Consider the following 27352-nt stretch of genomic DNA (forward strand, 5'->3'; position numbering starts at 1 on the left):
ATGAAATAACAATACATATAGAAAAGCGAGCCAAGAGAACAGCAACCATGCTGCACACTGGTCGGTTTTATATGGAGTTGGTGGCCAAAAGTACTTCCAGTAGAGATATCAACGTGAAACTTTAGTTACGGCTTTACAAATATGTGAGAATTATGTTTTCATAAAATTGGTGCGAGTGATACCTTCATACCGACCCACAACCAATTTCACAGCACGCATACAAAAAACAAAGAAAATTGGTAAGATGTGTCTATTGAAAATACAATGTTTAATAGGCTTAAATAAAGAAATTAAAGTTATTTAAAGATCTTACATACATAGCAATAGCAAAACAACAAACACACACCCAAGTTTACATTTGCATATCGTCGACTGGATGAAATAATGTCTTATGTTACATGCGAGCACATATAACATACGACAATAATTTATCAGGCTGACGCTATCAGAAAACTGTCGCAAAACATAGTTAGTGGCAGAAAGTGGCAGCTGATATTAACACTTTAGAATCTTAAAACTTTGACTAATAATATGTTATAAATCCCAACTAAAACTTTAGCTGAATTTGAAATATTTGTGCAAATAAACACTAATAAAGACACTGGTGAAATTTTAAATAACCAAAAAAAGGACAACAAGCTAAAGACACTAAAATTATTTCAAAATGAAGTAAATACCTTTGGCTTCCATATTCATTTTTATTTATTTCAATACAATGATATTTTATGTACTTTTAAATAGCTTAAACTTGGACTTTGCTTTAAACTTGCTCACACTGCAAAAACCAACTAATACCATAACCTCACTCTTGAAGCTATTCTAAAAGAGTACAGTTCGAATACAACAAAAACAATTATACCTTTTAAAAGAATGTTCTAATAAGAGATACCAACGACACATTTGGTGACAAACTTTTCATTTTCACTTTGAGTTTTTTATTTTTGGCCTATCGAACCGACCACTGTGCGCTGTTCATCTGTAAGAGAGAAATTGGAGTTTCCTCGCGATTTATAATAAACGATAGAACGTCTTATTATCTTCTATGGTGTTTTGGTTTATACCCCACTTGACTAAAAAAAATCATGTCCGAATACCCAGCTAGAGCTAAAATTATTTTTAAACCCCAGGACATTGGAAATGCTACTTAAATTACATCAGTAGAGTTATCTGCCGAACCAAAAAGTTTGGAGGAAATAGCCAGAAGTAATTGCACTAAAATGCCGTATGTGCGGTACTTGGGCCCGGGGATTTTGTCTGAATATCCGAGCAGCACCGATACCAATTTGGAAATGATTTTTCGCAACTGTAGAGCAAATTAGCCGGCCATGTGAGCTTTTTCATATTAGCTAAAAATTTTATTGGAGCAGGGCGTAGGTGTCACAACGAAAGTGTTGGAGGAGGACAAACAGCCCAATGGTGCTACAAGTCTTACAGAGAAAAGTGGCGTCGAGCGAACTCCTCCTAACCCTTGAGGAGAAGGGGAAAGAGTTCTGGGCATTCAGCATCCCCCTTAAGTGGATAAGAACGTAAGCATCTTTAGAAACTCAAGGTCAACGGACTTGACCAGATTATAGGAGTATCTAGAACTGAAACTGGAATAACCCAAAGAGGTTACCACTATAGAGGAACTGAAAGAATCCAATAACTTCCCATCAAAAAATTTTATGACTGCATGCAACAAAGTTTTTCCTCTTACAAGATGCAGGGGAAAACCAAGGCCATATTTGTGAAGCAAGAAATAGATTATGCTTAGAAGACTTGTATAAAAATTGTTAAATCTGGCAAAAGTCGCGGAAGGAAGCATGCAGGGACATGTATAGAGATTTGTTGAGGCTTTACAAGCGTGAAAATTCACAGGACAAAGAGAGTCTCATGGAAAAATGTCTGTGTGGACACCGAGTGCTCCAGCAAAACGGCGCGGTTGAGGGAGGGGAGGGATGGCCTTGAAGGTTTAATGTCGTCATATAAATCGTTCCCGAGATGGTCGGTCTAGTACCTTAATGGTGCTTTGTTACCGGAACGTGCCGGATCTATATCATGCAATGCGGTCTTCATAGAAGTCCAGTGTAGGCCAGTTCGTTTAGTTTACGTACACACTACAAGCAAAAATAGAAATAGAATCCAAGTTTCCTGTAAGAGGGTTATTGACATAAATATTCACTTATACAGAAGTTTCCAGGAAGCATTTGAGAATTAAGACGCTTTTGCTTACTTCACGAAAACTGTTGTACGCTCCTTTCAACTATACCACCTTAGTTGGAGACACTCAGTTGAAAACTTGTGCACTTGTAGGTGTCCATCAGTAGAGACTACCTGTACAACTTTTAACTTGAGCAACTAAAAGCTATAATAATGCTGATGGGTAAACTTTTATGCCTACCCTCATCAAAAAGCATCTGACAAAATTAGATATATATCAAGAACAATTGAATACAACAATTCGTGTTTGTTTGTACGTATTTTTTAAGTGACGTAGTTATTCATCATTGCTTTATAATAAAACTTCATCAACTTAGGACTTTTCCCATCGGGAGATGGTTTAGAAGAGCCAGCAGACAGCATTCACACTTCGATCACGGAGCGGGTATTGTCGGGATTGGTGACCGATACCAAGATCGAATGGGCAGTGAAGACGTTTTCTAAGTTCAAATCGCCGGGCCCAGATGGTATATTCCCGGCCATGCCACAAGTTTCAAGTAGGGCGGTCGTGGAGTGGCTTAAAATAATATTCGATGGGTGTAAGACTGAATCATGTACCGCACTCTTGGAGAACTGCTCGTGTAGCTTTCCTACCAAAGGCGGGGAAGATCGGTCACGTGTGTCCCAAAGATTATAGACCCATTAGCTTAACATCATTTCTGCTCAAGACCTTTGAGAGGCTGATAGATGTGTACATAAGTCCAACGTGGATGAAAAGCTGCTCTCCACAACACAACATGCGTACACCAAAGGTAAGTCGGTAGACACCGCATTGCATAGGGTGGTTATAAGCGTACAGAAAGCCCTAGAATATAAGGAATATGCTCAATAATGTTTCTAAATGGGCGATTATGGATGGTCTTAATTACATTAAAGTACTTCCAGTCTTAACCAGATGGATCGGCTGCATGTTAAATTGAAGGAAGATAACATCACAATGGGGATTGTACGAGGCCACGAAATCAGTGGACAGGGGAACGCCGCAGGGAGGGGTGCTATCACCTCTGCTGTGGACGCTGGTTATCAACAAACTGCTCAGGCGATTTGATGAGGGACCCGTAAAACTTACGGCTTATGCGGATGACGTTGCAATTGTCATAAGTGGAAAGTGCCTTCCAACGATTAGCTCTTTGATGGATCGGGCGCTTCGGGATATTCATACCTGGGCATCAAATGTCGGGTTGAAAGTCAACGCGTATAAGACGGATATGGTCTTATTTACAAAGAGGTACAAGGCCCAAATTGGATCAGGCCTAAGTTAGGAGAGGTGACCCTACGGGAGAAACCTTTCACAAAGTATCTAGGAATCATTCTAGACAGTAAGCTGTCATGAAAGCTCAACGTGGAGGAGAGGGTGAAGAAGGCTTCAACGGCACTTTATGAATGTAACAGAATGCTGGGGTGTACGTGGGGCTTATCGCTCTCTCTTTCTCATTGGGTTTTTACAGCGATTGTAAGCCCTATCCTATACTATGGAGTTCTTGTTTGGTGGAAATCCACACAAAAAGCAACCTACCTCAAAAAATTAGAGGGAGTATGCAGACTATCAATACTTAGTATTACGGGAGCCCTGAAAACAACCCCGACAGCTGCACTGTATGCCATCCTGCACGTTCCACCTGTAGACCTGGTAGCAAAGAACATAGCGTTAACAACTGCAACCAGGCTCGGTGCCTCGGGGCAGCTTGAGCGCCGACCATACGGTCATAGTAGTATAGCGTCATCAATCACAAGACGAACAGACTATCTGATTCCCTATCTGCGCTTCGAGGGCGATCTTAAGGCCACAATAGAGGTGGACGGTTGGCGCAAGAGTGCTCAAATGGCGGACGAGGCGATACATGTGTACACAGATAGTTCCAAAGTAGAGGAAGGAGTAGGGTTTACGGTATACTGTGCTGATCCGGAAGTAAACAGATCCTACAGCATTTTCTAAGCGGAACTAGTAGCCGTAACCAAAGCAGCAGAAACCCTGGAAGAAAATAGCTCAAGCTGCAATCGTGTTAACTTTTATCTTGACAGTCAAGCAGCAATTAAGGCAATAATCTCGCATATCACAGCATCTAAATGCGTGTTAGGGTGTAAGCAGTCCCTGGAGAGAATCGGGACAGGGAGAAGCATACATCTATATTGGGTCCCAGGGTATATAGGAATATATGGGAATGAAAAAGCGGATGAACTAGCTAAAAAGGGCGCATCCATTGAAGCTTGTTCCATCGACGTCCCAATTATACTAGGCGAAATTAAGCGAAGGCGGAGAGGTGCACATGATCGACCAAGCAGGAAAGGCGTGGGTTCAAGCGTGGGGCTGTAAAGTGTCGAAGATTATGTGCAGGCCTTACAACCTTAGACTAAAAAAGTTGCTTTCATCATTAAAAAGAGAGGACTGCAGACTCATGACGGGTATTCTGACTGGACACTGCCTTCTGGCGTCACATGCCTTTAAATTAGGCTTGGTCAGTGATAGCTGATGTAGGAAGTGCGGGCTGGAGGAGGAAACGATCGAGCACGTTCTGTGCTATTAGGAATGATACAGCTGTTATATCTAGAAGCAGCAGGTGGCTTAAATCCTAGAAAGCTTCTAGTATTTGCCAAGAGGACGGAGTTATTTTATAACATAGGTCCTGGTTTTTGATAGGTTTTTTCAGTTTGGTCGTTAAAACAAACTTCTGGTAACACTACGGACTATTTCAGTCTATGTGAGGTCCTCATGGACCGGCCAATTCAACCTAACCTAACCTAGGACTTGAACTTTAAGAAAGGATATACGGATTATAAAATTATTTCAAAAAAATAACTGGCATCTCCCATACAAACCAAATATATGGGTATTTGCAATCAACAAGATTTTTGCCTGAGTAAGCGTACAAAACATTTTTTTATCTATCAAGGATCAGGACGTAGGAGGAGCAACGTGGTAGGTGACGAGGGAAGGAGAGGGAACTGGTTAGGCTTGCGATAGCGGGAGGCAGTAAGAGAGGAAATTCAGCAAGGGAAAAAGGTCGTGAGAGAGGAGTAGAAAAGAGAGAGAGAGAGAGAGAAAGGAATAGAAGTAGTACGTAGCTCTAAGCAGATTACGGGCACAGAAATGCCTGTTCAACTCCCACCTCAGTCAAAAAAGGAGCCGTTTAAGACCCAAAGATTCTCATAAATACATTTCCGAACCAACTACTCTACCTGGGCCCAATATTGAGACCAAACCAACATTGCACATCAGGGAGCTCTACACTAAAGAATTTCTTCAGTAAACGCAACGATTACTTGGTATCCCGAATGAATGTCGTTATATTTACTTAGACACCGCCCTCCCCTCCTTTTCTTATCACCAAGGGCCTTCGGTACAGAAATGCATAGAAAATGTCACTAGTTGGTATTGATAAAGCTCCTGTGCAGCGTACAAAGCACCTGAATTAAAACTCTACTACCCACTTCTTTTTGGGGGAGTATGACTATAGCTGTTTGATAAGGTTAAGTACCGTGGAAGCTTGATGTGAACGACAGGCCCAGGACTGTTCTGTTGTTTTATGTGTACTGTAGTCAAGGGGCTATTGGTACACGCTGGGGGTTCTCTCTAAGAGTGGTACATTGGCTTTACGATATGGTGGTCGGGCCGATTATTTTCTATGGCGCTCTGGTGTGGTATAGTCTATACACTTCTTCTACGGTGAAAATTTTGGAAGCAGTGCAAATATTGCGGATGGTTCGTATAAACAAATGCGTTTACTGAATCTGTGCCCATGGGTATCAAGGGCCAAATGGTCGTAGCCCTGGCTGCAATACGGCTTCTTGGCGCGGAATGTAAGTCTGTGAATTACAGGCACTCCAACAATCTGACCAACCTGAATTTCATTCCTAGCAGGACAGACAGTTGCTTCATCCACCAAACGCTTGACGAACGCTCGGCTAACATGGCCTCCTGCGGTGTATTTAGATATTAATGACCCTTTATTGACTATTTGGATTTACACAAGCTCATCTATTCATGGTTATTGGAGTGCTAACAGCGCCACTTCCCATTGGGTACGCCAAAATATACTATACATCCCCAGTTGTATTATCTGTGTGGAGGACGATGGTGTGAAACCATCCAGTTAGTTTATGCATAGCTGCACAGCTTTTGCGCAGACGAGGCGTAAATATCTCGGCCGGAACGTATTCGACTCTGCGACGTATCTGGAAGCCAACATCACCGTTTGAGTATGTGGTAACACAAAGTATTCCTTAACTGGCCAGCTGCCTTACAACCTTACCTAACCTAAGTAGAAGGAGCCATCTTAACTGCTGCATCATGTTTCAAAACTATTTGTCAACCGACTAATTCAGGATCAAGATGGTAAAGGTCATACTTTACGTGGCACACTTTTTTTTTGAAAGCAAGTTGCTTCATTCGTATTACGAAACTGTTATTATTTCATCTTTGAGGGTACGTCTGAAAAACATCTCGTGGAGGCTGTAGTATTAAGGCTCAAAAGTCACACAATCACCACGCGGTTGTGTCGCAAGGTCTGTTACTGATTGCTCTTCCTCTTCCAACATATTCTTCCAACCTTTGTCAAGTCGCTACTCACTTTGTTTACTCAGTTCTCAATTTACGTTACTTCAGCTTCTTGCACTCAGGTTCTGCGTTCACTTTCAATTCTTTTCACTTCAATTGTTTTGTTGTCGTGTTGATGATACTTACTTACTTACTTACTTAATTGGCGCTTAACCGTCTAAACGGTTCCCGTCCAACAAGGCGCGCCAGTCGCTCCTTCGTTCCGCCAACCGGCGCCAATTGGTCACACCAAGGGAGTTTAAATCGTTTTCCACCTGGTCCTTCCAACGGAGTGGGGGCCGCCCTCTACCTCTGCTTCCATAGGCGGGTTCCGATAGAAACACTTTCTTGGCCGAAGCATCATCTTTCATTCGCATAACATGGCCTAGCCAGCGCAGCCGCTGAGTTTTAATTCGCTGGACTATGTTGATGTCTGCGTATAGCTCGTACAGCTCATCATTAAATCTTCTTCGGTACTCGCCATCGCCAACGCGTAGAGGTCCATAAATCTTTCGAAGAACTTTTCTCTCGAACACTCCCAAAGCCGCTTCATCTGCTGTTGTCATGGTCCATGCTTCTGCCCCATATAGCAGGGCGGGTACGATAAGTGACTTGTAGAGTATGATTTTCGTTCGCCGAGAGAGGACTTCACTTTTCAATTGCCTACCTAGTCCAAAGTAGCATTTATTGGCAAGATTGATTCTTCGCTGGATTTCAGTGCTGATGTTGTTGCTAGTGTTGATGCTGGTTCCCAAATAAACGAAGTCTTTTACTATTACGAAATTATGGCTGCCAACAGTAGCGTGGTTGCCAAGGCGCATATGCTCTGACTCTTTGCTCGATGACAGCAGGTACTTCGTTTTGTCCTCATTCACCATCAAACCCATCTTTACCGCTTCTTTTTCCAGCTTGGAGTAAGCAGAACTAACAGCGCGGGTGTTTAGGCCGATGATATCAATGTCATCAGTATATGCCAGTAATTGCACGCTTTTATAGTATGTTGTTCCAGTGCGGTTAAGTTCTGCAGCTAGTATAATTTTCTCCAGCATCAAATTAAAGAAATCGCACGATAGGGGGCCACCCTGTCTGAAACCTCATTTAGTTTCGAACGGCTCGGAGAGGTCCTTCCCAATTCTGACTGAGCTGATGGTGTTGCTCAACGTCATTTTGCACAGCCGTATAAGTTTTGCGGGGAAACCAAATTCAGACATAGCGGCATATAGGCAGCTCCTTTTCGTGCTGTCGAAGGCGGCTTTAAAGTCGACGAAGAGGTGATGTGTGTCGATTCTCTTTTCACGGGTTTTTTCCAAGATTTGGCGCATTGTGAAAATCTGGTCGATGGTAGATTTACCAGGTCTGAAGCCGCACTGATAAGGTCCAATCAGCCGGTTCACGGTGGGCTTCAATCTTTCGCACAATACACTTGAAAGGACCTTATATGCGATATTAAGAAGGCTGATTCCACGATAGTTGGTGCATTTTGCAGTATCCCCCTTCTTGTGGACTGGGCAAAGAACACTTAGATTCCAACCGTCGGGCATGCTTTCGTCCGCCCATATTTTGCTAAGAAGCTGCTGCATGCGCCTTACCAACTCCTCGCCGCCGAACTTGAATAGCTCCGCAGGCAATCCATCAGCGGCCACGGCCTTGTTGTTTTTCAATCTGGTTATTGCTATTCGTCATAATCGGGCGGGGGGACATATATTCCATCATCATCGATTGCGGGATCGGGTTCTTCATCTCTGCGCGGTGAATTGCTGCCTCCATTTAGGAGAGCAGAGAAGTGTTCCCTCCATAATCTAAGCACTCTCTGCACATCAGTTACAAGGTTGCCGTTTTCATTCCTACAGGAGTTTGCCCCGGTCTTAAAACCTTCCGTCTGTCGCCGTATTTTTTGGTAGAATTTTCGGGCGTTATTCCTGGTGGCTAGCAGCTCAAGCTCCTCGCACTCACGCCTTTCTGCTTCTGCTTTTTTCTTCCTGAAAAGGCGTCTCGCTTCCCTTTTCAACTCACGATAGCGTTCACACACTCCTCTTGTCGCGCTCGCTTTTAACGTAGCCCTGTAGGCAGCGTCTTTTCTTTCGGTTGCAACGCGGCATTCTTCATCATACCAGTTGTTTTTTCGTGGCCGCCGGTAACCAATTTTTTCCTCGGCGGCGGTACGAAGTGCTTTGGAGATATGCTCCCACTGCTCCTGTATTCCTTCAGGATGAGTTATGCCCTCAGAGAGCAGGTGTGAGAGTCGAGTTGCGAAATCATTGGCAGTCTGTTGTGATTGAAGCTTTTCGACGTCTAGCTTTCCTTGTGTTTTTTGTTCCTTGTTTTTAGCCGCGTTGAGGCGGGTGCGTATTTTGGCTGCAACGAGATAATGGTCCGAATCGATGTTAGGTCCTCGGATCGTGCGCACATCTAAAACACTGGAGGCATGCCGTCCGTCTATCACAACGTGATCGATCTGATTGCGAGTATTTCGATCAGGAGACAGCCATGTAGCTTGATGTATCCTTTTATGCATGAACCTCATGCTGGATATGACCATGTTTCGAGCACCGGCAAAGTCAATCAGCCTCAGTCCGTTAGGAGAAGTTTCATTGTGTAGGCTGAACTTTCCGACTGTAGGGCCAAAAACACGTTCTTTGCCCACCCTGGCGTTAAAGTCGCCAAGCACGACTTTTATATCATGACGGGGACAGTGCTCCTATGTGCGTTCTAATTGTTCATAAAAAGTGTCTTTCACCTCATCGTCTTTCTCCTCTGTCGGCGCATGTGCGCAGATGAATGATATATTAAAAAATTTTGCTTTTATTCGGATAGCGGCGAGACGCTCGTCCACAGGCGTGAACGCCAGCACTTGGCGACAAAGTCTCTCTCCCACCACGAATCCGACGCCGAAACTGCGCTTATTCGCATGGCCACTCCAATATATGTCACAATTTTTGATCTTTTTTCTTCCTTGCTTCGTCCAACGCATTTCTTGGATGGCGGTGATGTCAGATTTTGCTTTGACGAGGACATCAACCAGCCGGGCATCTGCACCAATCCCATTCAGGGAGCGGACGTTCCAGGTGCATGCCCTCAATTCATTGTCCTTCAAACGTTTGCCATGGTCGTCATCAATAGAGAGTGTATTTATCCGAGGCTTGTTGTTATATTTCATTGGAGTATGGCTTTACGTGGCGGGTCCCAAGCCCAGCGCACAACCCGCTCAGCGGGGGTGAAAATATTACTTGACACGTTTATATAGCGAGCCGCTTGCTCCAAGACAAACGTCCGTTTGCAGCCGCACCTAGAGGTGTACAGACGCTGTCGATGAGATCTCCCCCGGCTAGCCCTTAAACCGATTATGTCAGAGTGGCCTAGCCAGGTTGTCGCTTTCTCACATTAGCTCACCGCTAAACGGGTGTTTAGCGGCTACCCAGAGGATACTTGGCCGCAAGCGACCGGCAGTAGTGAGCTGCTTGAACCGCATGCAAAAGAATCGATCTGGCCATTCACAGGCGAATGGCGGTCAGAAGCTTTCCCCACTTTCGTGGACTTCTACACACGGCCCCACCCACGGATGATACTTAGAAATGATTATTTCCGAATGAATAAAGCGGGAGTCATTGGTGCCGTTTGTCGTTGACGGTAAACCAAAACCCAATTGGGTTACGACCTTAGCTGCACCAATAACCGATTGCATTGATTCTCATAAGGTTGGTCGAATCAGCTGTTATAAGGTTACCGATACGGTTACCGATAAAGCACCAATGTCTCCAGCTTAAGACATTGGAATGGGTGTCATTTGAAAATAAAGCGGCAATTACCCACCGACGTGTGCCGTACGTACGAATGTTTGTCGTACGAAACACGTTTGACCGAACCCTCAAGCCCGTAGGAATCAATGTGTGCGGCTGTGTACATGTACATAACATATTTGTGTGTGTATTGTTTGCAGATAAGCACTGTTGCCATTGACCATTTTGCATGCATGCTTATGGAAACATCAACTTTTTCCAATTTAATTTTTGATGTTGTAAAAGGCTGGAATAAATATTGAATAAATATAAATAGATTATATATTTATAATCTGCACTTTTAGATAATTATTTTGAATTATTTTCACAATTTTTCAAACTTTAATTAGGTGTTTTTGCATAAAACTGCAAAAGGTCAAAAATTTGCGCACACAAGTTTACTAGGCAACTCTGTCTAGTGAGAGAGCGATCAGCTGACACGTTCTTACGGAAAAAATCAAAACTGTTTTGATTTCTACGTTCCGGGCTACGTACGTACGGGCGTTGCACGTCGGTGAGTTTTTGTTTACATTGCACACTCATAAGATAGGTCGTGTCAGCTGACACGTTTTTGGTACGTACGTTCGTGAGTAACTGCCGCATAACACTCGTCTTTATAAGATCACACACATTCATACTCATCTAAGCATACACTTAACGGTATGTGGGTGTAAGCAAGCACGCACATTCGTAACACCGCTAATGACCTGCAACCTTCCTTGGATTTTCCTTTTTACTGTAATTCTGCTGTCTCTCTTTCCCTCTGCTTTAACGTTTATTTTTTATTTAATACATAATCCAAATTTTGGTTGAGTATGCAGTTTTTATGATAAGTGTCATTGCTGTACCCAACCTCCTTCACCACCACCACCCACCATCCAGTATGTGTGTAAGTGCTTTTTGGCAACAACTGATATGAAGTCGAGAAGCTCATTTCTTTGTAATGAAGCTGCTTTCTTATAATCATATAGACTTGCATACATAAAAAATACTTACATACAAATTGCTCTTTTGTATAACTTTTTGCGAAATATTTTTGCTGTAAATTTTCATTTTACTTTAACTAATTTGAAACTTTATCTTTTGTGAAAAACTTAGCATTTCATTGATAAAAGATATTCGATCATCAATTTTGAAAGCAAACGAGGCAGTAAGTCATGAGGCCAGTTGGTAAACATTTTTCGATAAAGTTTATATTTTTACTTCCGTTATATTAGGTCGGTTGAATGTTTGTCCGCTTTTCATACAAATCTTGCAATCATTGTTTACTATATAGTTTGGCAGCTTAAGTAGAGGTTATGTTACGAATAGAGTGGAAGGCAGTGGACTAGGCAGTCGAATGTCATATAATGAAGGAATGGTGTTCGGAGATTTTTCAAAGTTAAAAAAAAAAAATGATAAAAGCTTTAATAAAAATAAAACTATTGTTTTAATAACAACAAAAACGCCATATATATTCTGTATACATAAATTTGTAAGGATTATCTCACTTTAAAATTTGAATTAAATAATCTAAAGTTTTGTTTTGAAACTGAGTCGAGAACTGTGCGTGTGAATGTGCGAATTTTCACCGATCAGCTGTTAGTTGCGCTACTTGGTAAAATTTACAATGCTTGCAATCGATTTTTTAGTAACTTCTCATTGAGCTACAAACGTGAAACTTTACACATAGGTTAGAACACCGTGACAATGCAACAAAAGGAAAAAATCCGTTAGGTGGCGCACGTGTCGAAATAATTAGATAAGAATTTGAAAATTTTCAAACAAGCTTTTAAGTAACTTCTCAATGAGCTAGAGACTTGAAATTTCATTTCAAATTTAATTCAGAGGTCGATGACAGCCGACACGATACAAAAGGATTCGCTAGGGGGCGCACGGAATGAGATATTTAGAAAAATCGTACGAAACGGAGGGAATTTTAGGATTGATTTTTATGTAAGTTCTCATTAAGCTACAACTGTAAAACTTCACAGATAGAATAAAACGCCAGGAAAATTTAATAAAAGGAGAAAAAATTCCGTTAGGTGGCGCACGGATCGAAATATTTAGATAAGAATTTGGAAATTTGAAACCGGGTTTTAAGTAACTTCTCGATGATGAGGCTACAAATTTAGTAAGAAAAGGAGAAAATAAAAATAAAATAAAAAAAATTTAAGCACTTCCTTTACACAAATGGACAAAAATCAGCGAAAAATTACTCCTTATATAAAGACATATTCTTAAACTTTGATTTTTAAAATTTGACATAAAAATTGCAAAAATATTTATGAGAAGTAAAAATGCAAAAGTCGAGCGCAATTGATTGACTAATGGTATCTCCTTTCCTGCCAACTTTCCAATCCAAATAATATGCGCTCCACTTTTATAGTTTTACTTCTCATAAATATTTTTGCAATTTCTGTGTCAAAATTTAAAAATGAAAGTTTAGCAAGAATACGTCTTTATATAAGGAGACACTTTTCGCTGATTTTTGTCCATTTATATAAAGGACGTGCTTAAAATTTTTTAATTTTACTTCTATTTTTTAATATATTTCCTCTCTTATGGAAATTTATCATCAAAAAAACAAGAATTTTTAAGATTCAGTTGAGCTAAGCATACAACACATATTGTTATTATTATTAGGCCTGGAAGCACTGCGACTTTTGTGTAAATCTTTTTGCATGACCTTTCGGCCTAATTTTGTATATTGAGGCTTTTAATATATCTAAGTATCTCTTCAGGCTTTTTACTCCATATCACATAGAGATTAAGAGTCACACCACCTAGATTGGAGAGTATCTGCCTTGCCATAGCGACGCATTCACACAGAATGTGAACCGGCGTTTCATCCTCCAGCTCACAGAAACGACTAATTTGAGTATGGGATTGATTTAACTTACTTAGGTTGTGAGTGAGTGTTCCTAAGTCCTCCCTGCTTAGATTAGTGAGTTTGGCTGATACAGATAGTTTGGTCTGTCTTTGCCCTGGGCAGTCAATCCAGTACCGTCTAAATAGTGTTGTTTCCCAGTTACTTATGGTTTCCCTGGTGTGTGATTTGTGAGTCCACAAAAGGGTTCTGTACCATAGAATGCTGCTTTAGCACCCTGCCTTGCTAGGTAGTCTGCATGTCCATTGCCTTCATGTAAAAAACCTGGTTTTTGGTTCCCAGTTCATTAAGGATTTCAATGCAGTCATCCACTAGCTTGAATGTAACTGTGTAGGATTGCAAGGCATGCAAGGCTGCCTGGCTGTCCGACATAATGTACATGCTCTTCGAGGATAAGCCTCTCCATAGACATTCTTTACGCAAACTTCTATTGCATGGATTTCTACCTGAAACATGGTGGGGTAGCATCCCATTGGTATAGATTTCATGAAGTTCGGCCCATAGATGCCGGCTAGTGTTCTTCCGTCATCGAATAATTGAACATTGAATGTAAACGAAACCAGATCAATATGTACTTTCAATGAGCCAAAATGTATACATGTGATTCATGCGTGACGTATACGTATGCATTTATATTTGTTGAATCTTTGTTGATTTGATGGCTTAGGTTAGGTTAGGTTGGGATTTTTAGTTTGGTCGTTAAACAAAGTTCTGGTAACACTGCGAACTCTTTCATGCTATATGAGGTCCCATGGACCACCCAGTTCAACCTAACCTAACCTATCCTAATAGCTGTCTCGAAATCTGGCAGCTCTGTAGTAGTAATTGAGACCTTGACTTGGCGAACGCAGGACACGAAAACAGAACGCGCTCCACCATTTCTTCCTGTAGCTTGCATTTATTACAACTGCCGTTACTGACGAGGCCTAACTTTTAAACGTAAGGCCAGAAGGCAGTGTTCAGTTAGTATGCCCATCGTGAGCCTTAAATCTTCCCTCTTCAGAGATATGAGCCACTTTGCGAGTCTGATGTCGTAGGATTTGCACATGATCTTAGAAATTTTGCAGCCCCGCGCTTCTCTCCATGCCTTTCCTGCTTGATGAATCATTACCAACACTTGTCTCCTTTTGATTTACCTCAAAGAGATTGAAACGTTTACCGTCGATTCGTCGAGTTCTACACTGTTTTCGTTACGGGCTTGAGCGATGTCTTTCCAATGCTTCTTTGCATTCCAGGACACTTCTTGATGAAGTATTGTTTGAGTTTATTGCCTTGATCGCCGCTTCAATATATATATTTACACGACAGCAGCTTAAACACGCTTCCTTCCGAGTTTCTGCTGCTTTCTTCACGGCTAAAATTTCCGCATGAAAGGCACTGCAGTTATCTGGAAGCCTGTAAAATCTATTTATGTCTGGATCGACACTGTAAACAGGAGACCCGAGCCCTCCCGTTAATTTAGAACCATCGATATACACGTACATAGTGTGTTACGGCACATCCGCATCCTTGTGCCAACCCAACGTCTCAATTGTGAGCCCAAAATGTCCTTCGAAACTCAGGTACGGAACTATATATGTAGTTCGTTCGCCCTATATTAGATGACACTATGCTGCTATGACCATAAAGCCTGCATTCAGGCTGCCCCGAGACCTTATGTCTTGCTGCAGTTGCTAACTCGTCGATAACCAAAAAAGTTTACCCATGTATAAAAGTCCGATAACTCCTTGATAACGTTTATTGTCTATGACGAAGCGATAACTTGCCGAAAAAAGCGGCTAACTGGTCTGTAAAAACCCGTTAACATTTCTAAAATAAACCGATAACACACCATTAAGTGGTACTACGGTTAAGGAACTGAACTTCTACTTAAAAAAGAAAGCGGCTAGTTAAGCCCTGATTTCGATGATGGTGCGATTGAGGGTGCGTAACCTAGCTTGCGAATCCGTCGCAGTATCACTGTCGATCTTCAATTGGATCTCATAGCGCGCATGAGTACAACTGTACCAGATGTAGATCACCTATCGTCTACTTATCTATAGACATGTCTCGGGTCGGCTAAGCAAAGACTGGGCGGATACTACATCTTGCAAGGTAGCGAGATCCTTTTGGCCGCAAGTGGATAGCAGGCAGGCTGCTGAAATTATCGAGTTTACCAAGCCCTCTGTTTCAATGGTGATTGAAGTGTCGACGGGTCACTGTCCAAAAAACTATCGAGACACTTTGTGCTTGGCTGTCCAATTTGCGACAGAGCTAGATGAAAATATTTTGGCCTTGGCTCACTAGGGTCTCCGTAAGTCTTATCCAGGATTGAGATCGGTCAAATTCGAAACTATAACGTTGCCCCGCAACGCCGTTATCTTATTTAGTATCACAAATGAAACCAGACCTTTAAGTTCATGTTAGTATAACACTGTAGATCACAGAATCATATAGTCGAATACGATGCAGTTTGACGTTGTATATAAAGACGAGCCGGACCCGTGCGCATTTTGCGCAACAAACATAAAATTATCTTATCAAATATCAACAGAAATCAGCTGTTCTATCAATAAATTAAAACTTACAGGCTTGCGCTTCCATCTAGCGTATGGTAGCAACTGCCGGTAATGCAGTGCAAATATTCACAATAGTGCCATAGTATAAAAAGATTTATTTTTGTGCTCACAATCGTTTATTTTTAACAAATTATTTTAATAAAATATAGCTAAACAAAAGCACTAGGACCAAAATTGCCCAAAGCTCGCTAATAGCCCGAATCTCCATCTTTACAACCAAAACTTTATTTATAGATTTTGATTCCAAATAAGAGCGATAAAGGGACCCGTACATAAAAACAGCAATTAGAAATAATATATATATGATAAGGAAGTGAGGTTACTACCTAAATAATTTTGACACACCTTTATATAAACTTTCTGAGAAATTAGTAGAAAAGGCATGAAGTTTCTTAAGAGCGGAGTACTGTACAAAGAGCATTGACAAATTTATGACTTCAGGAGCTTGATTGTGTATTTCTTTACTAAATGGTAAGCTGACAAAGTTTTTGCGAAATCGAATGCGACTTAACTGACTAAGATTTAACTTGTTTAACAAACTAATTTAATCAGCTTTGATTTTTAAGTAAAACCGATAATTTACTGAGGTTACAAAGTTAGCTGAATATTTTATGAATTGGAAAGAAAGAAATGCGGCTCTTAAACTTAGCTCCAACAAATTTCTTATTTACGTACTAAGAGTTCTTGTAGAAAAATGTTTAGTGTGAAACTCACATATGACTACTAGTTTTATATGCTTATGCGCAACCGCCAACAAAAATGTGTACCTTATATAATTTTTATTTCTCTTCAGCAAAGCGCTTACAGTAAAGACTTGAGGTTAGGTTAGTTTGAACTGAGCTGTCCTTAGTTATAAGAAACTGCAAATTTCCTCGACGACCGATATGAAAAACCACATGCTCAGCCGTTTTTCCTACAACAATATGCACTTCATACATCTGGTATCAGTGACGAGGACGAGGCGATGCCATCAGAAAGAGACCAGTCAGAACGCCTATCATGAACTTACAGTCATCTCTTCTAATGGCGTAAGACCTACACATGACCTTCGACACTGTATAGCCTCAGGATTGGTCCCACGTCATTCTTGCTTATTTGATCTGTGCAACTCTTGCCTAATTTTTATCGCGCCCTCTGCTTAGCTAGCTGATTTGCTTTTCCATTACCATATTCCAGTATACTACTATGGTCGTAAAGTCTGACTTTCCTAGACATTGAGTCTAGTTGAGTTTGTTAACACTATGTCTTTTGCCATGTTGTCTACGGGTGGGATATTCAGAATGACATATAGTGCAGTACTCGGAGTTGTTGTAGAGCACCCTTTATACTAAGTATAACTTGCATATCCTTTCTCATTTTTATAGATTGGTTTTTTTTTTTGTGTGGCTGTCCCATCGTACAGGATTGGCATGACAATAGCAATAAAGACCAAACTTGAAAAGGAGGGCGATGGGATCCCAGTATTTGTTTACGCATCAGTATCCTCCACATTAAAGGTTCCACGACAACTTGTTACCTACACTGATTATTAGATACAAGGTATCTCCTGGGCTTCTTCCCCCGCTCATGGAAACGCCAAAGACTAGTCCTTTTGCTGAAACTCCGTACGATGTCCGACCAGCCATCCATCACACAGGCCACTTTTGATTCACCAGACAATATTTCCGAGCGTATTATTAGTGAGGCGGTCACCCTGGTGCGGTGGTAGCGTGCCCCGCCTACCATCGCGAAGATTCTTGGTTCAAGTCCCGGACAAAGCAACATCAAAAATTTAGAAACAAGTTTTTTTCAATTAGAAAAAATTGTCTAAGCGGGATCGCCCCTTGGCAGTGATTTGGCAAACACTCCGAGTGTATTTTTGCCATGAAAAGCTTTCCTGCCGTGCAGATGCCGCTCGAGGTCGGCGTAAAAACATGTAGGTCGCTTTCCGCCATTTTTTAGGACAAAATTTAAAGGACCACGACGAAAATTGGAATAGAAGCCTAAATCTAAGTCTAAATTATCTTCGAAGGTATATCGCGCTTTGTATTTATTGTATTTTATTATTAGTTAGCGCCTAGACCAGACCCCAGAAAGCCTAGATGGCTTGTCAAAAAATCAACTTGGATTTCGAAAAGCATTATCCACGATAGATGCAATACAAATAGTTGAATAGTTGACAAAAGTAAAAAGAAGCTCTGCCCACTACATACTTTGGATAGTCGAAATGCTTTTAACACTGCGAACTGGTTGAAGATAATGACATCGCTGCAAAACATTGGCACACCTGTTTACCTGCTTGGTAGCTATTTAAGCGACCAAGAAAGTACAACTCCAGCGGCAGCGTCCCTGAGGGACCTGTCCTAGATCCAACTCTATGGAATGTGATGTATGACGATGTGCTATAGATTGACTTTCCGGGAGGCATGCAAATTGACGGCTGTGTAGATGATATGATCGTCGTAGCAACGGTCAAAAAACTGGATCTGCTCCAAGATTATGGAATTATGCCGTAGGAAGAATAAAGCAATGGCCGATGATTCCTAGAAGCTAGGGCTGCAGATGCAATAAGACAGAATAGGTGTTGGTGAGCATAAAGCGGGTTGTGGTTGAGCAACTCCTAGATATCGGGGGATATGGAATAAAACCAAAGCCTTTCCTGATATATTTAGGAGTAACCATTGACTCAAAACTAGCTTTTAGGGAATACTTCAGGACAGTGAAACAGAAAGTTTCTGAAGTTAGTGGAGCCCTTATGCCAATAGTGACAAATATCGATGGCCCAGGTGAAGCTAGCCGTCCGAAATTTTTCATCCAGCTCGATAATATTATCCGATCCTTGTTTCAAAAATAAAAAAATGTAAGGCGCGATAACCTCCGAAGAGATTTTAGGCTGACTTCTCTTCCAAGTTGCGTTGTGCTCCTTTTAATTTTTCCTACAATTTGGCGGGAATGGGCATACTTGTTTTATGCCGACTCCGCATCTGCAAGTCAGATGAGTTTTCACTGAGAAGCTTTTCATAGCAAGCATAAATACTCTTGGAACGACACCACGGCGGCCACGCGATTCTTGTTTTATCTGGGGAAAATCTTAGTAGTTCTACTACTACGGGCAACTATCTGAAGACGCCAAGAAAAGTGCAAGGTCACAAGCAATAGTTAAATGACAAGAACGGTGGGAGTAGTCACGAAAAGGGCGTTTGATCTTCACGTTTGTTTGGAATATAGCAAGATGTTATAAGCGGGAAGCACGGCGATCTAAACTTCCAACTCGCGCAGGTGTTGAGTGCGAACACCGGTTTTTAGAGTATTTATACAAGCCTAGGATAATTGAGGAATCTTGCTGTTCACATTGTCCCACCGAAGTGAAGACGCCGAACACGTAATGACGTTGCCGTTGTATTCACGGCGAAAGACTCACGGTAAAAAAAGTTTATGAGAAGTTGTGGTCGCACGAAGTCTGGACAATTGAACAGGATTAACCCGGTTTCATTGGACCACTTGAGAGCACTGTGCTGCCACAAAGTCCAATTAAAAAAGGTTTGCGACTCCTTTTTTAGAACTATGCGAACTCGGAACCTTATACTTCTTAGTACACAACACCACATCCGTCTTCGTTGGCGGTCAACCTTTCCAACTTCCAATGCCACCGCATATGCATTCTGAGGCCCGATTCATCAGAGTGCAAGCATTTTGCACTTATGACCACGCCCTCAGGTCCCTCGCTTGATAACCAGTGTCCACAGCAGCGGTGATAATACCTCGCATTGAGGCGTGCCCTTGTAAACTAATGTCATGGTCCCATACAGCCCCCATCGCGAAGTAATCTTTGTGCAATTTACAATGCATCTAATGAAGCAGACGAATTCCTTACTTGCATCCTTACTCACAATTACTTTTACAGTTTTTATGGGCATATGTGTATATGTCTTGTACGTTAACATATATAAGTGCATATTAAGGACTTCCCTACATGTTTTTTTTTTTTTTCAAACTCCAGTTTATCATCATGTAGTAGAAAACTTTTCATATGCTCATATAAGTTTGCTCATTTTCCTGACTTTTTCAGCGCAACTTTAAAAAAGGAAAAAAACATACCATATCTTAACCGCAATGAAATTTGCAACAGCAACAACAACCACTTGTACAATAGCACACTTGAGAATTTTAATTTTGATGATTCCTACAGTTTTTCCAGATTCCTTTTTTTTGCAAAAATCTACTCTTTCCGAATATAACATAGTACTTAATGTTTATTTCATATTTTTTATGATTTCTTCTTATTTCTTGTTTTTACTTTTATTTTCATGTTTTTGTGAAGTGGTCTTCTTCGGCAATACAGCAAACACTTGTCGATGAACTGCCGTTACGGCTCATAGGGCAGTAGACGCGTACTATGCTGATGATGAAAAGTTGGTGCTGCAGCAGGAGCACACACAAGTGCAAGACCATCAAGCACATAATAACAAGAAAAAAGTAAATGCTTGACAAATAAAACCAAAGAAAAAACAGAAGTCGAAGCCCTCAAAGCTATCCAAAGCTTCATTGCTTCAATGCTCCCCCATCCTTACTCTGTATTCTAGTGCTATTCCAAATACACTGCGAGGTTTAAGTTAAGCCAATGTAGTGGGAAGGTGTTTACAAAGAGTGGAGAAGATGGTGTATACGATAAAACAAAATTATAAAACTAAAGAAAAACAATTTTTTTATTCATGTATATTCATAAATGTGTTGTGTTCGAAATTGTGTTTGCCTTGGAAATGAATTTGGAAATTAAATTATCGTGAACTTGGTATTTACATACATATCAATTTATTCAATAAGTTTATGAATTTCACTCTATACGGATTTTTAAGAAATTTATAAGGGACCGAAAATAATGGATTTTGACCAAGATTTTGTATCAAGAAGTGAATTCTGGGACCAAAAGAAATGAACGAAAAATTGTTCGCCACCCCAGGAATCGGGTTTAAAAATAAATGTTCAATTATCCAAAATTAAAAAGACAAATTTATTTTAAAATTTCGACAAATGTTTTTATTTACTGTTATTACTTCCTTTATATTAGGTTGGTTGAATATTTATCCCCATTTCATACAAATCTTGCAATCGATTTTTAGGTAACTTCTCATTGAGTTACAAGCGTGAAACTTTAAGCATAGGTTAGAACACCGTGACAGTGGAACAAAAGGAAAAAATCCGTTAGGTGGGGCACGGATCGAAATAATTAGATAAGAATTTGAAAATTTTCAAACCAGCTTCTAAGTAACTTCTCGATGAGCTAGATACTTGAAATTTCAAACTTAATTCAGAGGTCGATGACAGCCGATGACAGCCGATGACACGATACAAAAAGATTCGCTAAGGGGCGCACGGGATGAGAAAACGGAGGGAATTTTGGGATTAACTTTTATGTAAGTTCTAATTGAGCTAGAAGCGTAAAACTTAACAGATAGGTTAAGACTCCGAGAAATTTTAAGAAAAGGAGAAAATAAAAATAAAATAAAAAAATTATAAGCACTTCCTTTATATAAATGGACAAAAATAAGGAGAGATCCTTATATAAAGACATATTCTTGCTAAACTTTGATTTTTATTATTTGACATAGAAATTGCAAAAATATTTATGAGAAGTAAAAATGTAAAGGTGGAGCGCAATTGATTGACTAATGGTATCTCGTTTCCTACCAACTTTCCAATCCAAATAATATGCGCTACACTTTTATATTTTTAATTCTCATAAATATTTTGGCAATTTCTATGTCACAATTTAAAATTCAAAGTTTAGCAAGAATACGTCTTTATATAAGGAGACATTTTTCGCTGATTTTTGTCCATTTATATAAAGGAAGTCCTTATAATTTTTTAATTTTATTTATTTTTATACTCAGTTGAGCAGAGCTCACAGAGTATATTAAGTTTGATTGGATAACGGTTGGTTGTACATATATAAAGGAATCGAGATAGATATAGACTTCCATATATCAAAATAATCAGGATCGAAAAAAAATTTGATTGAGCCATGTCCGTCCGTCCGTCCGTCCGTCCGCCCGTTAACACGATAACTTGAGTAAATTTTGAGGTATCTTGATGAAATTTGGTATGTAGGTTCCTGAGCACTCATCTCAGATCGCTATTTAAAATGAACGATATCGGACTATAACCACGCCCACTTTTTCGATATCGAAAATTTCGAAAAACCGAAAAAGTGCGATAATTCATTACAAAAGACCGATAAAGCGACGAAACTTGGTAGGTGAGTTGAACTTATGACGCAAAATAGAAAATTAGTAAAATTTTGGACAATGGGCGTGGCACCGCCCACTTTTAAAAGAAGGTAATTTAAATCTTTTGCAAGCTGTAATTTGGCAGTCGTTGAAGATATCATGATGAAATTTGGCAGGAACGTTACTCTTATTACTATATGTACGCTTAATAAAAATTAGCAAAATCGGATAAGGACCACGCCCACTTTTAAAAAAAAATTTTTTTTAAAGTAAAATTTTAACAAAAAATTTTATATCTTTACAGTATATAAGTAAATTATGTCAAGATTCAACTCCAGTAATGATATGGTGCAACAAAATACAAAAATAAAAGAAATTTTAAAAATGGGCGTGGCTCCGCCCTTTTTCATTTAATTTGTCTAGGATACTTTTAACGCCATAAGTCGAACAAAAATTAACCAATCCTTTTGAAATTTGGTAGGGGCATAGATTTTATGGCGTTAACTGTTTTCTGTGAAATCGGTTGATGCCACGCCCAGTTTTTATACACATCCGTCCGTCTGTCCTTCCGCATGGCCGTTAACACGATAACTTGAGCAAAAATCGATATATCTTTACTAAACTCAGTTCACGTACTTATCCGAACTCACTTTATCTTGGTATGAAAAATGAAAGAAATCCGACTATGACCACGCCCACTTTTTCGATATCGAAAATTACGAAAAATGAAAAAATGCCATAATTCTATACCAAATACGAAAAAAGGGATGAAACATGTTAAGGTAATTGGATTGTTTTATTGACGCGAAATATAACTTTAGAAAAAACTTTATAAAATGGTTGTGACACCTGCCATATTAAGTAGAAGAAAATGAAAAAGTTCTGCAGGGCGAAATAAAAAACCCTTAAAATCTTGGCAGGCATTACATATATAAATAAATTAGCGGTATCCAACAGATAATGTTCTGGGTCACCCTGGTCCACATTTTGGTCGATATCTGGAAAACGCCTTCACATATACAACTACCACCACTCCCTTTTAAAACTCTCATTAATACCTTTAATTTGATACCCATATCGTACAAACTCATTCTAGAGTCACCCCTGGTCCACCTTTATGGCGATATTTCGAAAAGGCGAACACCTATAGAACGAAGGCCCACTCCCTTTTAAAAATACTCATTAACACCTTTCATTTGATACCCATATCGTACAAACGCATTCTAGAGTCACACCTGGTCCATCTTTATGGCGATATCTCGAAAAGGCGTCCACCTATAGAACTAAGGCCCACTCCCTCTTAAAATACTCATTAACTCCTTTCGTTTGATACCCATATTGCACAAACGAATTCTAGAGTCCCCCCTGGTCCACCTTTATAGCGATATCTCGAAAAGGGGTCCACTTACAGAACTAAGCCCCACGCCCTTTTAAAATAATCATTAACACCTTTCATTTGATACCCATATCATACAAACAAATTCTAAAGTCACCCCTGGTCCACCTTTATGGCGATATCTCGAAAAGGCGAACACCTATAAAACGAAGGCCCATTCCCTTTTAAAAATACTCATTAACACCTTTCATTTGATACCCATATCGTACAAACAAAGTCTAGAGTCACCCCTGGTCCACCTTTATTGCGATACCTCGAAAATGCGTCCACCTATAGAACTAAGGCCCAATCCCTCTTAAAATACTCATTAACTCCTTTCGTTTAATACCCATATTGCACAAACGAATTCTAGAGTCACCCCTGGCCCACCTTTATGGCGATATCTCGAAACGGCGTCCACCTATAGAACTAAGGCCCACTCCCTTTTAAAATCCTCATTAACACCTTTCGTTTGATGCCCATATTGTGCAAACAAATTCTAGGATCACCCCTGGTCCACCTTTATGGCGATATCTCGAAACGGCGTCCACCTATGGAACTAAGGATTACTCCCTTTTAAAATGCTCATTAACACCTTTCATTTGATACCCATATCGTACAAACGCATTCTAGAGTCACCTCTGGTCCATCTTTACGGCGATATCTCGAAAAGGCGTTCATCTATAGAACTTAGGTCCACGCCCTTTTAAAATAATCATTAATACCTTTCATTTGATACCCATATCGTACAAACAAATTCTAGAGTCAACCCTGATCCACCTTTGTGGCTATATCCCTAAATGGCGTCCACCTATAGAACTATGGCCCACTCCCTCATAAAATACTCTTTAATGCCTTTGATTTGATACACATGTCATACAAACACATTCCAGGGTTTCCCTCGGTTCATTTTCCTACATGGTTATTTTCCCTTATGTTGTCATCATAGCTCTCAACTGAGTATGTAATGTTCGGTTACACCCGAACTTAACCTTCCTTACTTGTTTACTTTTATCTTGCTATAATGAAACAAAATGAATCTTGCTTGTAAAAGCAATCAAATAATAGCGAGCATGCAGCCGCAATTGTACCTAAAGTCCAGAGCCGTAACAGAATCTTCAAGTCTTTTTCCGGCAGCACTTGAGGCAAAGATAAACGCTCATAATAACTTATAAAGCAATTTGCCGAAGTTTGTCAAAATACATCAACTGGTCTTCGAGTTATGGCTATATGTGATAAAATGCTTGTTCAAAGCATTGGTGTCACGCCCATTTCCAAAAAATGTGTGTAAGGTTCGTACTTTACTCATTTTAACTTTGTTAAAATTATAAAAATAGATTTAAGTTTTTTTTTGAATTATCGGTACGAGAAACGGGACTGAACCCAAATTAGCAAAATATCCAGAACCAAGACTGGGACGAGAACTAAAGCCGACGAGAACTATAACCGAAACTGGAACCGACACCGACGCCAGAGCTGAAGCTGAAAATAAGACCCTAAGTAAAATCTAAACCAAGACTGGAACTTTAACCGAAACCAAAACGGAATAGACATTGCGACCGAAATTGGCACGAAACTCCAACGCGAATCATAACAAAGAAGAAATGAAAGACGAAACTTAAAAAGGGGCCAAATGCTGACCCTGAATTATAATAATAATAATTGGACGTTGTGGCAGCGCACTGCACTCAAGTGGCGCAATGACACCAGGCTAATCCTTTTCATGATGTTTTTATATTTATTAATTGTATTACATATTTATAAATTTTTTTTTTTGTTTTTTTTTTTTTTCCGAGTCATTGATGGACAGTGGTTTGTCAAGCGTCGAGATCTAAACCTACTCAGCTACAGAAGAAATATCATCAGCTGAGGGTAAAACTTAAATTAATAGAATATAGAAACAAACATATATATACAGCATTAACGATTAGGAGAGATAAGAACAGTCTTTTTTATAGAAAAAAGGAAGTCCGACATATCAAATGTGTTTGAGTGAGAGTTATAATATTGGCACAAATACCGGAAGGGTTCGTTAAGTTCGAATTTCGTTCTACATTGTTTTAAAAGAAGTGGTTTGTAGTGTCTCGTAGTGCGACAGGGAACACTAAAGTTCACTTCGTTCAGAAGAAATGGGCTTGAAATCGATCCATTCAGTAGTTTTGTGATAAATATTACGCCAATCAAGAGTAGGAAGATTGATAAGTTTTAATCGATTAGTATAAGGTGGAAGAATAAATGAAGAAGAGTCCCATTGAAAATTCCTTAAGGCAAATAGTATAAACTGTTTTTGTATTGATTCGAGCCTGTCAGTATGGACTTGAAAAGGCGGATTCCAGACTATTGAGCCACACTCTAATATAAGTCTAAGCAATGTTGTGAAGAGGGTTTTCGTAACGTAGGGGTCGCTAAACTCTTTTGACCACCTTTTCACAAATGCTAAGACACCTTTAGCTCTATTGACAGTGACACTTATATGAGTTTTGAAGCTAAGTTTGCAGTTCATTGTAACTCCCAAGTTTACAAAAACATTAACACTTTCAATATTTTGGTTGTTAATTGTGTAAGAAGCTGGTTGTAAGCTCCTACGCGAAAAACACATAAATTTACATTTCTGAAGATTAAGCGGCATATGGTTCACATTTCACCAAGCAGCTAAGTAATTATATCCCTCTGAAGTAACGAAAGTTCTTCAATCGACGCGTAAGTCTTAAAAAGTTTTACATCATCAGCATACATCAAGATCTTAGAATATTTTATAGTTGTAGATATATCGTTTATAAATAGCAAAAACAGAATCGGGCCAAGATGGCTGCCATGAGGAACACCAGAGGTGACACTAATGATACTCGGAAACATATTTTTAAGGATTACTCTTTGTGTTCTGCCACAAAGGTTGGAGGAAATCCAACGAGTGCGACTAGGTTGAAACCCAAGCATGTCGAGTTTATATACAAGTAAAGAGTGGCATACTTTATCCAATGCTTTATTAAAAGCGGTGTATATAATGTCGGTGTGAAGATTTTCTCCGCACCCGTTCGAAATGTGAGTTGTGAACTCAAGTGAATTAGTTATGGTTGATTTGCCCTTACAAAAGCCATGCTGAGAGCTTGCAATTAATGTTGAAGTCGAAAATGTTAGGTGATTTGTAACGATTGCTTCGAACAACTTTGAAATAGCGGACAGTCTAGCTATGCCACGATAGTTTTCAATGTACGACTTAATGCCACTATTATGGAGAGGGATGAGAAAGGATTCCTTCCATGCCGTCGGGAGAATTCCATATTTCAAAGATAGGTTAAACAGATCAGTAAGAGGTTTGTAGATGAATTCTGCATATTTTTTAAGAAAGCATATGGGAATTAAATCTGGGCCGTATGTAAAAGGTTATTTTAGAGTCTTTCGGTATAATGAAATATCTTCAGGTAAAGATTTTAGTTCTTTAGTGATCCAGGATTGCATTAGTTCATCATATGAACAAATACGTTTGGGCACATTCTTTTCAAACAAGTTATAAATGATACTATTAAAATAAAAACGATCTGATCCACGTCCGCATTATGTTGAGGCCAAGTTATTTTAGAAAGTTCTTCATTTAATTTTTTGAAATTGGCTCTCGAAAAATCAAGAGACTGGTATAAACACCTGGTTTATTTATACAACCATAAATGTTGCCCATGGTATCTCGAGGAAAGGATGGTAAACATCTTCAGGTAAAACTAGAGGCTCACATCGATTCACAGAGAATTTAAATATGTCATCCATAAAGGCTAAATCTAAAAATGTTCCGTACTTATTTGGAAAAATATTGATCTGATTAAGACAAAGGTCAGATATT

At 39.9% G+C, this 27352-nt stretch overlaps 1 protein-coding gene and 1 long non-coding RNA gene across 6 annotated transcripts in view; one reads left to right on the forward strand and one right to left on the reverse strand.

Annotated features, from left to right (window-relative positions):
- tok (tolkin) overlaps positions 1–27352 on the reverse strand; it is a 233775-nt gene that overhangs the window by 186017 nt on the left and 20406 nt on the right. The gene's annotated exons all lie outside the window — the stretch shown is intronic.
- Positions 137–20329, forward strand: LOC137244120 (uncharacterized). The gene is made up of 2 exons (XR_010950798.1): positions 137–239; positions 20237–20329. It is a non-coding gene; the product is annotated as an uncharacterized lncRNA (long non-coding RNA).

This window comes from Eurosta solidaginis, chromosome 1 (genome assembly GCF_040869045.1).
Source record: "Eurosta solidaginis isolate ZX-2024a chromosome 1, ASM4086904v1, whole genome shotgun sequence".
Lineage (NCBI taxonomy): Eukaryota > Metazoa > Arthropoda > Insecta > Diptera > Tephritidae > Eurosta > Eurosta solidaginis.